Raw genomic sequence first — 14118 nt, 5'->3', positions numbered from 1 at the left:
CATCAGATGACACACTGAATTATAGAATAACAACACCTATTACAGCTAAGAGGCATTCATTATTTTTCTAAATGTATGTGTTACCTCTTTGTATAGTTATTTTTATTAAAATGAATACTTTATATTCAATTTGACAACTATAGGGGCAATCAATAAAGGAAAGTGTTAACTCAGTATTGCAACAATTACAAAACATTTATATCTCTTTCGAGCATTAGATCTGAGCGGAGAGCATCCGTAACGTCTCCAAACCTTATCAATGGTCATCATGGTAGTATTTCTCATCGTTATTCCTGCGCGCTCAATTTGTGTGATCATCATTGTTATGTCTGAGATTGTGGGTTATTTTGTGTCCACCAGCTGTGTATCTCTCATTACTGTGGAGGTGATACTGTGATCGTATTTGTTAGTAAACGACTAAGAGAAGGCAATTGCCTGCTATCCTGACGCAGGTACTCATGTAAAGAGATTTCTTTATCTCAGTGGGACTTTCTGGTAAAATAAGGAAAATAATAAGTCCAATGTTAATAAATACTCTGAAGGTACAGGCCTGGCTCTTCATGGCTCCATCAATTGTTCATTGATTAAACAAATAAATCTTTCAGGGTAACCTCCGGTGTTCGTTGTCAGACAGGACGGACAGACAGGGGAAAGGGAAGCTGTATCAAATCTCAGCCAAAAGAGTAACCACTCACTACTCTGCCAAATAAAAAATGAAAACGATATCGATATACGATGAAACAAACCATTGAAATCACACACATTGGCTTTATACATACACACACACACACACCACACACACACACAACACACACACCCGCGGCACAGCAACAACACACACACCATGACACATCACACAACACACATGACAATTATTTTTTCGTTCTGTATTTGTCCTTTTCTCCTTTTTTCCCCTCTTTTCTACCCTTTCTCCTCCTGCAATCTAATTTCTTTCTTCTTTATTAAGTAAAAAGAGTCCTAAGAAGACATAAAAATATAAATGAATAACTACTTGAATAAAAAAGTCGTTTCATTAGCATTTAAACACAGATGAACGGGTTTTCTTCCGGCTTCACTTGCACCAGTAGAAAATCACAATCTCATGTCCGTGTGCCTGCTGTAGATTTCCGGGTGGACTGCGCTTTCACGGCGTTAACAATGCAGCCAATGGCAGAGCGGGACAGCGCAGCCACAGTTAGCATCTTGGTGTGTAAAGAAGAAGCAGGCGCAAGCGCTTATTCTTCACATTTGCTGAGGAAAGTGAAAACTCTCTGACGATGCTGAACCAGCGAAAAGACAGCGCCCCAAGAAGGCTTTCCAAGAAAGCCGTGGCCCAAGACCGCCGGCAAGGGCGGAAAGAAGAGGAGAAAGCGACCAGGAAGGAGAGCTCACGCCAATCTACGGTGCTACAAGGTGCTGCAGCAGGTCACCCCGACAATGGCGCGGAATCTCCTCCAAGGCCATGAGCCATCATGAACTCGTTCGTGAGCGACATCTTCGAGCGTATCGCCGGTGAGGCCTCCGCGCCTGGCCTCATACAACCAAGCGCGTCCACCATCCCCTCCGAGGGAGATCCAGAACCGCCGTCCGCCTGCTGCTCCCCGGGGAGCTGGGCCAAGCACGCCGTGTCTGAGGGCACGCAAGGCCAGTGGACCAAGTACACCAGCTCCAAGTAAACAGCTCTGCCTACAACCAACAACCCAACGGCTCTTTTAAGAGCCCACCCACATTTATCTACAAAGACAATTCCTTCTCTGGCTTTGACTATAAAGCTAACAGTTTATTACGATATTGACAGGTGCTGCAGTATAAAATTTAAATACAAATGTAAAGTTAATAGACAAGTAAAATTGGCCACATGCCTTATTATACACAGACATCTAGACAATGAATGCTTCTCTTTGTGCTCGACTTCAAGTTACTTGAATAAGAGATCAAATGAGACCTCTGCTGGTCAAAGTGAAGAAAGGTTGCTGTGGTTGAAAATGTTTCACAACGCATGACATCTTCCCATAAATACATGAATGGATAATACATAAAGATGTTTTCCATTAGCATACTCCCATGAAACTAAAAATAAGAAACTATTTTATTGTGGATATGGACAAGTTATGAATAGAATGAAGTTAAAATAAATGCATGGTGGATGCACACACAGGTTGGTTAGAGTATAATGAATAATGTTAAGTATCTGGTGTTTAATTTCAGCAATCCACCAAATACACCTTTTACCCATTAACTCGCGCCTTTTTAACTTTTTGAAATCAGAATTTCGAAACGAAGCATAAAAGTAAATATAGAGGTATGACATTGTTTTTAAATTCGGAATAAAAAGTTTCAGCCTGCTTTTCTGAAAGGATCAGAGACAATTAATTGTAAAACAGATTTGTATCCTTTTTTATTTGTATTTTTTTTAACCAGTAATTTATTTTGTGGAGGTCACATGGTTTCAGGATAATTTAAAACTTTAACATCATATTTTCTGATTAGGAGCCCAAACTCACAGAGAGCCATCTAACATGCAGATACAATAGTAGAGAATAGTTTAAGAATTAAGTAAAAACTATAATGGAACATGTTAGTGTGCTGTTTGTAGACACTATTTTTTAACGAGTTTCATCATAATGCAAATATAATAGTGAAACATTCACCTTGTCAGTTTGGTTAAGTGAAAACTAATGCAGTAATAATTCAAGCAGACTGAAGGATGTTAGTTTGTGATGTGAAATGAACTTTGTGAACCTTTGAAAGGCTAGTTTGTAGTTTTATATTCTCAAGTTCCAGACTTTTTAATGACCCCACACTCAAACAAATGTTACCAGAAGATTCAAAGCATTAGATTTCATATTTAATGTCTTTTAAGTTTTTAGGTAGATTCGAATGTTAAGCAGTGAACGTTGGCAAGCAGTTGTGTTATGGTAAAGTGTTGTACATACAAGAATGAACGGGGATTTTCTGAGGCAAAAATACAGTTACATGAGTTGCTCTCCCAGGAGCGGTAATAACTCTAACTCACGGTCATGTACTGACAACTACTCCTTCCCCCCCCGAGCACCAAGTTACTTGATTACTATAAGTTTAATGCACGGAGCGCCCTCTGTTGACCGTACTGTGCTTAAACAGGAACAAAAGTAACCATGGTTCCAAATGCACAAGAATTTAGTGGTGACCACCATACTTGTCTCACAAAAACCAATGAACAAATATTTGTATATGTGACAAATAATGTCTCTATTGGCATGAAAAGTGCAAAACTGTTAATTGAGCATTAATTGGCTTATATTAATATAAAAAGGATTTTTCTCTGTAGAAGAAGTTGTGTGGCCTCTTAAAAGAGCGGTTGTGTTTTTTTGGGAGCTGTGGTGTCAACGTTTACAACCTCCGAAGCACGTACAGGGTGGCGGCCCTGTCCTCTTCAGGGCATAGACCACATCCATGGCGTCACCGTCTTCCTCTTGGCGTGCTCGGTGTAGGTGACGGCGTCACGGATCACGATTCTCCAGGAAGGACCTTGAGGCACACCGCGGGGTTTCTCCTCGTAAGATGGCGACCGGAGATACGCTTGACTCCGCCACGGCGAGCCAGACGGCGGCATGGGCGGGTCTTGGGTGATTCCTGGATGTTATCACGGAGACTTTAGCGGTGACGCTTTGGCGCCTCCTTTTCGAGTCCCTTGCCTCCTTTGCCGCCGTCCACTCATGTTTTGTCGAAGTTCAGGTTGATCCGGAGAAAAACTGATAACATGGTCGAGTCAGGAACTCCGTATTTTAAAATCGTGATGCGGACGTAAAGGAAGACAACAGCTCCGCCTCAGTCCGCCATTTGCGTTGTCCTCTCCTCAAGCTAGAGCCCCGTGAGCCTCTGAATTGCCCGGCTAAAATTTCATATCAAAATAAAAGGTTTTAACAATTGACCCCTGGCAATCCCCACTGACCTCTGAAAATATTAAATTGGCCGCCAAACATGGACTCTAATTGTCTAATTGTAAGTTCTCAAAATTTACCAAATATTGGTGTTTTTAATTTAATATTGCTTCACCTGTTTATGAATTTTGCTGGGTTTGGGCAGGTTTATTTCAATTTGGATTGTTTGATGTCAAATATATATTCATTCAAGTTTATAGAATAATTGAATGGATGAGCCATGTTTGAAATTATTTTTCAGTTTGATTGTTTCTTTTGTTACATAAATGACGTGTCCAAATGATTCAGTGTCACATATTAATTTAGTGTCCAAAAAGGAAAGCGTTATCATCTGAGCACATTTTGGAATTTTGTCTAGATTATTGGTAAGGACATAACAATTAGTCCCTTAGTCCTCAAAGTTGATCTACAAACATATAAACTTCTGAAAAGCTTGGAAATCCCTGTGAAACTAAGTGTGGCCAAATCCTTGAGCACCCACACCCTTATTTCAAATGTATTTGATTCAGCTCATCTCGCTTTAGCACTTTCACTGGAACCTTCATATAAACATTATATATTTCTTGTTTGTGTTATTTTGAGTTACAAACACATGTTGACAAACTTTTATCATTCACTGACAATAAATGACACATGTTCCATCCAACATAAATCGATCATTAATGTTTTAGATCAGTTCGACTCAGAGGTTTGACTTCAACAACAAAAACCCACTTATTTTGGACTTCAGAGGGGTGGGTGCCAATGTGCTGACTGCAGATTTAATACTGTGGTCTATACAATACAGGTAAGTATATGAAAGTTTCTAATATACTCCAATATCGAGCATAAATTAAGGCAGTCTGTGAGACTGTAAATAACAACAGATGTAAGGTGATTCTATAACAGGTTGTCAATGAAGGAAGAAATTAAAGTCTAAAGACTAAAGACCAAAACTGTTTCGTACCAGGTGTAAACATGTTTCTTTCCTGCTTGGAAGTTTGGACATTTTCTATGGGAGATAGACTCACTTGTAGGCCAGAGACCTATCACTAATGACTAATTAGTGGAACTGCGCTTTTGGTTTCCACTTTTCAGCTGCTTGGGTCAGAACACAACCTTCAACATCAGAGAAGATATTGAATGGCTTGCACGTTGTTTTATATGGATCTGTGTGTATAAACACTCAACTACCAACACAGATAAAGTGTGATGTAAAGTAAGACAGGTATTTGTAGCAGTTTTAGGAGCAACGTGGTTAAGCCAATATGTAGTGTGCAATGTGTTGTGTATGAGAACTACAGTAACAAGATATATAGTATAATGTTAATAGTAAGTAATATGAAAATAATTATGTGCATATAAAAGGATCAGCCTTTAAAGTGTAAGTGGGTGGCTCTTAAAGAGCCGTTTTGTTAGTTTGAACTCGCTGAGTTTACTTGGCCTTGGCGGGCTTCTCGGTCTTACTTGGGCAGGCAGCACCGCCCTGGAATGTTGGGCAGCACACTCCTGAAGCGATGGTTGCCTCGCCGAGCAAGTTTGTTTCAACTCCTCGTCGTTGCGGACGCCAGCTGCAGGTGGCGGGGGATGATCCTGTACTTCTTGTTGTCGCGGGCGGCGTTTCCGGCCAGCTCCAGGAATCTCAGCGGTCAGGTATCCGAGCACGCGCCAGGTAGAACGGGAGCTCGCACCGACACGCTCGGCGTAGTTACCCTTCCTCAGCAGGCCTGTGGACACGGCGACGGGGAACTTGAGTCAGCACGAGAGGAAGCGGGTCTTGGGCCTTTGCTCTGTGCCTTTCCTCCGGTCTTAACACGTCCAGACATGTTTAACGAGAAATTTCCTGCTGTTGAAAACTAAAAACAAGAAATAGTGCCGTGTCAACAAAGCCGCGTTTATATAGCTGCCATCTGGCCCGTTCATTGGCCAGGTACAGCCGCTGTGTGAATCGTCCATCACAAAAGGTTACCGGTCATGTTACTGTACCGAGGTACGAGACTTTCCGCCGCACAAGTAATGTGCGACTTACAAAATAAGACTTTCACTGTCAAAAAAAAAAAGGTTGGTCATAAGTAGTAGTGCATTCATTGTAATACGATTAGAAGATGTGTAGTCTTACACAACGTTCATTTTCCATTTCATCTTATTAAAACTATTGACACCTGAAACAATCATCAACTTCTGAAATACAGAGACGTAAAAATATGGACAATAACACATAATAAAGGAATAAAATCAAAGGAAATTAAAATTGCAAATATAAATGGATAATGAAAAAAAAATTGTCTGAATAATCTCTATATTTCCAAAAGCCAGCCTATATCCATAGTTGGTACAGTGAAACAAAACAAAGATATGAAGGAAATATTTAGGCTTTACATAGTTCGCTACTGTCTGGAGTCATGGAGAAGGTTAACATGATGAAAGAGCAGGGAAATGAAATCTATAATGTTTAGATGTTTGTTCATTGTGAGACTTTTGTGTTGCTGCAGTTTTTGGCGATTTATTTAATTGCCTGGTTTTGTTTTTAGAGGGAAAGAAACAGTCCAGAAGAGTGAGACACAAACTGTCAAGTCCAACACGGCTCATAACGTGCACTCAGAAGGAAAGGAGAAGAAAAGAAAAGGCAGTGAACTCATCATGGTGTGTCCTGTGAGCAGCAGATAATGACACGCCGGCAGAAACACCAGTAATGAAAAAGATAATCCAATCATAAATCATCCAATAATTCCCTTTTACTTTGGAGAAGATTGTCCAAATTTTTCTTTTATACTTTCTGTTTTCTATAATGTGAGCTAATCAATGTACCTTTTCCTTTATCATTAGTGCTATGGTCTGTTATGGCAAACATTCTAAACTCTTCTTTGTTTAATTGTACCAGAAAAAAAAACAAAACATCCATCCATTCACCAACTCTTCACTCAATAAAACGCGTATATATGCACACCAGCTAAAAGGCTCTATGGTCCATTATCCTTATATAATATCCTATTATAATCAGGCAACATGATCACATGTCGAGTCTAGATTATATAATATATATAAGATTTCATTCATTCATTGTGATGTTACTGTCTTGACGTTACTACAGCGGTCGGTGGTGTGGGCCGTGTCAGATGAAAGCAGCTCGACCTCTGAACGGAAATCACTGCAAGATATCTGCAGTGAAATTCTGAAAATTGAAATTCCTTCACTTTAAATCACTTTATCACAGTTTGCCTGTTCTATCCGAACATTTTCTCTACAATTCACTGTAAGTTGTTTACTACCTGTGGACTGTTGGAAAATGTCATGTGACAGTTTAATTCAAAGACGTAATAGTCATTACTAAACACGTCAAAAACAAACAATACAGTCGCAGGAAGTGGTATAACTATATAAAAAGTAAGTTTGGCGCTGGACATTTGCTCTTAGTGGAAATAGTGTGGGTGGGCTCTTAAAAGAGCCTTTTTGTTGTGTTTAAAGTAAAGTTTAGACAGTTTTACTTCTTGGCTGCTTTCTTAAAGCGCCAGTCTTCTTGGGCCTTGGCAGCTTTGGGCTTCGCCACCTTCTTCGCAGGCCTTTTGGGTGTAGTCGCACTTCTTGGCGGCCTTCTTCGGGTCTTTGCGGGTGTTTTCTTGGGGCCGCTGCGGGCTTCTTGGGGCGACGGGTTTTCTTGGCCTTACTTGCGTCGTGAGCCTCTGGCCGCTTGTGGGCGCTCTACTTAGTGGGTTTGAAGCGGGCTCCCGCCGCCCGGTGTCTCTAGCCGCGGCGCGTTCCTCTCGCAAAAAGTGCGGCGCATTCTTGCTTTCGGCGCGGCAGCGAAGCCGGTCGGCAGGGCTTCGGAGGCAGAGCAAAAACTTCTTGGGCAATGTCCTGGCGGCCGATCTTGGAATCGAACGCCTTGGACAGCGGGCCAATGCAGGCCGGCACTGCCAGGGTCTCCCAGTGATCCAGCGCCCAGAGGCAGTGAACCTCTCTAACGAAACCGGTTGCGGCCCGAGCGGGCTATGTAAGCCGAACGCTCAGCCGCGGCCAAAGCGAGCGAACTCTGCAGCGAAGAGCTGCAGAGAGACGGCCTGCCGATATGGTGCTCGCACACTCACATCACGTACGACTAGAGCGACAAGGCAGAGCTCGTCTTACAGAGCCCACAACGGATAGGAACGAGTTTGGACGACAGTCTCTCCACAACGTCCTCGCCAACTCCAAGAATGACTGGACGGCCGGAGACTCAGAGGCTACCAACGCAAGTGTGAATCATGAGCTTTTTCTACAGAGCCTGTTGAGCGGTGCCTCCTGTTCATAAATCCAATTCGAGCACTCCACGAGAGCCTTTCAGCGGTTTTCCTTACTGTACGCCCACTCCACTAGAGTCTCACGTATAGTTAGGGCGAGGAATTTGGCCGAAGGCCGGGGCGGACGGACTTGATGCGTGGCTCTTGTGGAGCGATCTATCTGACCCTTAATATGCTCAACTTCCTCTGAGCAACTATGTACAATGTGCACTTGTTGCAATCGTGAAGACGCCTGGTACTCGGAGCTGAGAGAGTGTCAAGAATTCTCTTGCAAGAGTGGAACTTTAAAACCGCATCCTATCTATGAATGAACCGTTTTGGAGACTCAGAACCCGAGCGCGCTGGGTCCATAACACTCTCGACAGCAAGTTTCCGCAAGACAGGTACAACGAGAGATACAGTGTGTTAATTCTCCTTTCAACGCCGCTAAAGAGAGGTGGGATGTAGAAGGAAAAAATGATTTCACGTCGGTTAGTATTGAGCGAGAGGACACTAAAGATCAAATCTTGATCGAGTATACGAATACTGAGAGGCGAACGAGTTTCATACTTCGTTGTGTGAAAGTTGTGAATGATAAAAGAGACTGAGATTATGTGCTAGATCTTATGTAAATCGATCTGCCAAGATATCGATGTTGCGTGAGATGGCCGCCTTCCACAAAGCAGGGTCTCCTAGAAGTCCTGCTCCGCCGTGATGAGAGTGTTCGCCGTTTGGAGAGCAACTGCCATATCTCATCCATCGTATGTGTTTTTCATCGTGAAAAACATGTTTTTAAAAAGTCCTCAGCAGACAAGATACGCAACAATCTATCACAAAATCGAAGTGTGTGAAGATGAGATGGAAAGAAAAGTTTTTCACAGATCTGATGACTATAAAGTATATTTCATTCCTTGGCACTTATAAGTTTTTTATTAAACCACAATGGTTCTATGATGTAGTCTCGCGACATGTGAACATTCAAACCGCTTACTCGAAAAGTTGATTAGATTTAACTGCTATGGCATGACAGTCACTGTGTTTAATCAATATTAAGGATATTTATATAAGGAATTAATGACATTAGAGCCTTTTAGGTTTTGGTGTGCATATATACGGCGTTTATTGGAGTGAAGGAGTTTTTTGGGTGAATGGTAATGGATGTTTTTTATGTTTTTTTTTATCTGTAACAATTAACAAAGAAGATTTTAGATGTTTTGCCATACGACTAGGCCCTATGAAGAGGTCATGATAGCCATTATAGAGGAGGTTAATAAGAAAATTTGGGATATTCTTTCTATAAATGGTGATGATAGATGGAATTTCTTTACTGGGTGTTTGGGTGTTCATTATTCTGCTACTAAGGACCACAATGATGAGTTACTGCTTTTCTTTTCTCTTTCTGAGTGCACGTATGAGCGTTGACTTGTGACATTTGGTGGTCTCACTCCTTGACGTTTCTTTCCCTCTAACAAAACAGGCCAATAAAATCGCCAAAACTGCAGCAACACAAGTCTCACATGAACAAACATCTAACATAATAGATTTCATACCCTGCTCTTTCATCAGTGTTACCTTCTCCATGACTCCAGAACAGTAGGAACTTGTAAAGCCACTGAAATATTTTCCCTTCAATATCTTTGTTTTGTTTCACTGTACACTCATTGGATATAGGCGCTTTTGGAAATATTAGATATTTTCAGACAATTTTTTCATTATCCTTATTTATATGTTCATTATTTCTTTGAATTTTTATATCACTTTTAAATTTAATGTGTATTGTCCATTTTACTGTCTTTATTTCAGAAGTTAATGAAGTTTCAGTGTGCAAATAGTTTTAATAAGATGAATGGAAATGAACGTTTGTGTTAGACACCATCTTCTAATCGTATGTAATGAAATGCACTATACTATGACCAACCTTTTTTTTTTTGACAGTGAAAAGTCTATTGTAGTCCACATACTGTGCGGCGGAAGTCTCGTACTCGGTACAGTAACTGACGTACCTTTTGTGATGGACGACTCAACCAGCGGGTGCTACCTTGGCCAATGAACGGCCCAGAATTGGCAAGCTATAACCCGGTGCCTTTTTGAAACTCCACTATTCTGTTTTGTTAGTTTTCACAAGCAAGGATTCTCGTTAAACATGTCTTGGACGTGGTAGACCGGAGGGAAAGGCCAGAGCAAGGGCCAAAAGAACCCGCTCCTCTCGGCTGACTCAGTTCCCCGTCGCGTGTCCACCAAAAGGCTAGCATGAAAAAGAGGAGATAAATACGACCAGCGTGTTCGGTGCCGAGCTCTCCGTCTAACTGGCAGCGGGCTCGAGTCACATCCTGACGCTGAGATCCCTGGAGCTGCCGGAAACGCCGCCGTCGACAACAAGAAGACCAGGATCATCCCCGCCACCTGCAGCTGGCTGTCCGCAACGACGAGGGTTTTGAACAAACTGCTCGGCGGAAGTCACCATCGCTCAGGGAGGTGTGCTGCCCAACATCAGGCGGTTGCTGCTGCCCAAGAAGACCGAGAAGCCCGAACAAGGGCCAAGTAAACTCAGAGTTCCGAGTTCACTAAACAAAAAACGGCTCTTATAAAAGAGCCACCTTACACTTAAGTAGCTGATCCTTTTATCTGCAACATAATTATTTTCTATACTTTACTTATTAACATATCCTATATATCTTGTTACTGTAGGTTTCTCATACACAACACATTGCACAACTACATATTGGCTTAAACACGTTGCTCCTACTGACTCATACCTGTCTTACCTTCCTCAAACTTTAATCGTGTTGTAAAGTTGGTTAGTTTTACTCACAGATCCTACTGAACAAAGTGCAGCCATTCAATGACTTCTCTGAATGTTTGAAGGTTTGTGGTCTGACCCAAGCAAGCGAAAGTGAAACCAAAAAGCCTGCAAGTTCCCCCTATTTAAGTTCCATTTTTTAAAAAAAGTGGAGTAGAGTCTGGATATCCAAGATGAAGTCTATTCCACTAGAAAATGTCCAACTTCCAGCAGAAAATAAACATGTTTTACAAGCCTGGTAACAAAACAGTTTTGGGTCTTTAGAGCATTAATTCTTCCTTCATAGAACAACCTGTTATATAGAACCACTGTTAACATCTGTTGTTAATTTACAGTCTAACAGACTTGCCTGTAATTTATGCTCGAATATGGGAGTATATGAAACTTTCATCTACTTTACTGTATTGTCTCGACCACAGTATAAACTGCAAGTCAGCACATTGGCACCACCTCTGAAGTCCCAAAATAAGTGGGTTTTTGTTTGTTGGATAGTCAAAACCTCTGAGGTCGAACTGATCTAAAAACATTAATATCATTATGATTGGATGACACATGTTCATTTATTTGTCAGTGAATGATAAAAGTTTTGTCAACATGTTGTTTTGTAACTCAAATAACACAAACAAGAATATATAATGTTTATGAAGTTCCATGAAGTGCTATAAGCAGAAAATGAAGCTGAATCAATTTACATAGTTGAATAAGGTGTGTAGCTCAAGGATGTGGCCAACACTAGTTTCACAGGGGATTTCAAAGGCTTCAAGAAAGTTTAATATATGTTTTAGATCAACTGAGACTAAGGACTAATTGTTATGTCCTTTACCAATAATCTAGAAACAAAATTTCAAATGTGGCTCAGATGATAACGCTTTCCTTTTTGGACACTAAATTATATGTGACACTGAAATCATTTTTGGACACTTCAATTATGTAACATAAAGAACAATCAAAATGAAAAATAAATTCAAACCAGGCTCAATCATTCAATTATTCTTAAACTTGCATGAATATATATTTGCATCAACAAATCCAAATGAAATAACCTGCCCCCAAACCCTGCAAAATTCATAACAGGTGGAAGCATAATATTATTAAAACACCAATATTTTGGTAAAATTTGAGAACTTGCCAATTAGACAATTAGAGTCCATGTGGCGGCCAATTAAATATTTCAGAAGGTCAGTGGGATTGCCAGGGTCAATGTTAACTTTTTATTTTGAAATGAAATTTTAGCCGCGAAAATTTCAGAGGCTCACGGGCTCTAGCTTTGAGAGAGAAAACGCAAAATGGCGGATTGAGCGGAGCTGTGTGTCTTTCCTTTACGTCCGCATTACGATTAAATACGGAACGTTCCTGACTCGAACATTTATCAGTTTTTTCTCGATCAACCTGAACTCGACAACATGAGTGGACGCGGCAAAGGAGGCGGGACTCGGAAAGGAAGGGCGCCAAGCGTCACCGTAAGTTCTCGTGATAACATCCAGGATCACCAAGCCCGCCATCCCGCCGTCTGGCTCGCCCGTGGCGGAGTCAAGCGTAATCTTCCGGTCCATCTACGAAAAGGAGACTCCGCGGTGGTGCTCAAGGTCTTACTGGAGAACGTGATCCGTGACGGGGCCGTCACCTACAACCGAGCACGCCAAGAGGAAGACGCGGTGAACCGCATGGATGTGGTTATGCCCTGAAGAGACAGGGCCGCAACCCTGTACAAACGGCTTCGGAAGGTAAACGTGACACCAAGCTCCCAACAATACACGGCTCTTTAAGAAGCCACACAAACTCTTCTACAAGAAAAATCCTTTTATATTTAATCATAAGCAATTAATGTCAATTGATACAGTTTTTGCACTTTCATGCCAATGAGAGACATTATTTGTCACATATACATATATTTGTCATTTGTTTTTTTGTGAGTACAAGTTTATGGTGGTCACCACTAATTCTTTGTGTCATTGGAACCATGGTTACTTTTGTTCCTGTTAAAGCACAGTAACGGTCAACAGAGGGCGCTCCGTGCATTAAACTATAAGTAATCAGTAACTGGTGCTTGGGGGGAAGAGTAGTTGTCCCAAGTACATGAACCTATATAATGAGTTAGAGTAATAACGCTCCTGGAGAGAGCAACTCATGTAACTGTATTTTGCTGCAGAAAAATGCCGTCATTCTTTGTATGTACACACTTTACCATACACAACTGCTTGCCAGACGTTCAGCTGTAAACATCTGATCTAACCCTAACTTTAAAGACATTAAATATAATGAATCCTAAAGCTTGATCTTCTGGTACATTTGTTTGAATGTGGGTTCAATTAAAATAGTCTGAAACTTGAGAATATAAAAATAACAAAACTAGCCTCAGGTTTCACAAAGTTTCATTTCACATCAAGCAACTAACATCCTTCATGTCTGTTGAATTAGACTGCATTAGTTTTCAAGCTAAAAACAAACTGGGAACAAAGTGGAATGTTTCACTATTATATTTGTCATTAATGATGAAAACTCGTTAAAAATTAGTGTATCTACAAACAGCACACTAACAATGTTCCATTATAGTTTGGTTACTTAATCTTAACTAATTCGTCTATCTTATTGTATTGCCATTGTAGATGGCTCTCTGGTGAGTTTGGGCTCCTAATCAGAAAATATGATGTTAAAGTTTAAATTATCCTTGAACCAAATAGTGACCTCTTCACAAAATAACAAATTAACTAGGTAAAAAAAATACAAATATAAAAAAGGAATACAAATCTGTTATTTTTACAAATTAATATGTCTACTGATCCTTTCAGAAGAGAGCTAGACACTTTTAGTTCCGAAATTTAAAATCAAATTGTCAATACCTCTAATACTGTTCTAGCTTCGTTTCGAATTCTGATTCAAAAGTTTAAAAAGGCGCGAGTTAAATGGGTAAAGGTGGTATTTGGTGGATTTGCTGAAATTAAACAACCAAGATAACTTACATTATTCATTATACTCTAACCACTTGTGTGTGCATCCACCTGCAATTTATTTTACTTCAATTCTATTCATAACTATTCCATATCCACAATAAAATAGTTCTTTTATTGTTTTAATATAGTTTCCAATGGAGTATGCAATGAAAACATCAATATTATGTATTCCATCCATTCATGTTATTTATGGAAAGATATCAATGCGT

At 40.6% G+C, this 14118-nt stretch overlaps 1 protein-coding gene and 1 pseudogene across 1 annotated transcript in view; one reads left to right on the top strand and one right to left on the bottom strand.

The window, feature by feature from the left end:
- LOC111238173 (metabotropic glutamate receptor 4-like) overlaps positions 1–14118 on the bottom strand; it is a 140529-nt gene that overhangs the window by 106838 nt on the left and 19573 nt on the right. The window lies entirely within an intron of this gene.
- LOC111238174 lies at positions 1278–1676 on the top strand (annotated as a pseudogene).

This window comes from Seriola dumerili, unplaced genomic scaffold, assembly GCF_002260705.1.
Source record: "Seriola dumerili isolate Sdu_G_001 unplaced genomic scaffold, Sdu_1.0 BDQW01001222.1, whole genome shotgun sequence".
Classification (NCBI taxonomy): Eukaryota; Metazoa; Chordata; class Actinopteri; order Carangiformes; family Carangidae; genus Seriola; species Seriola dumerili.
This window is presented reverse-complemented; position numbering and strand designations above follow the sequence as displayed.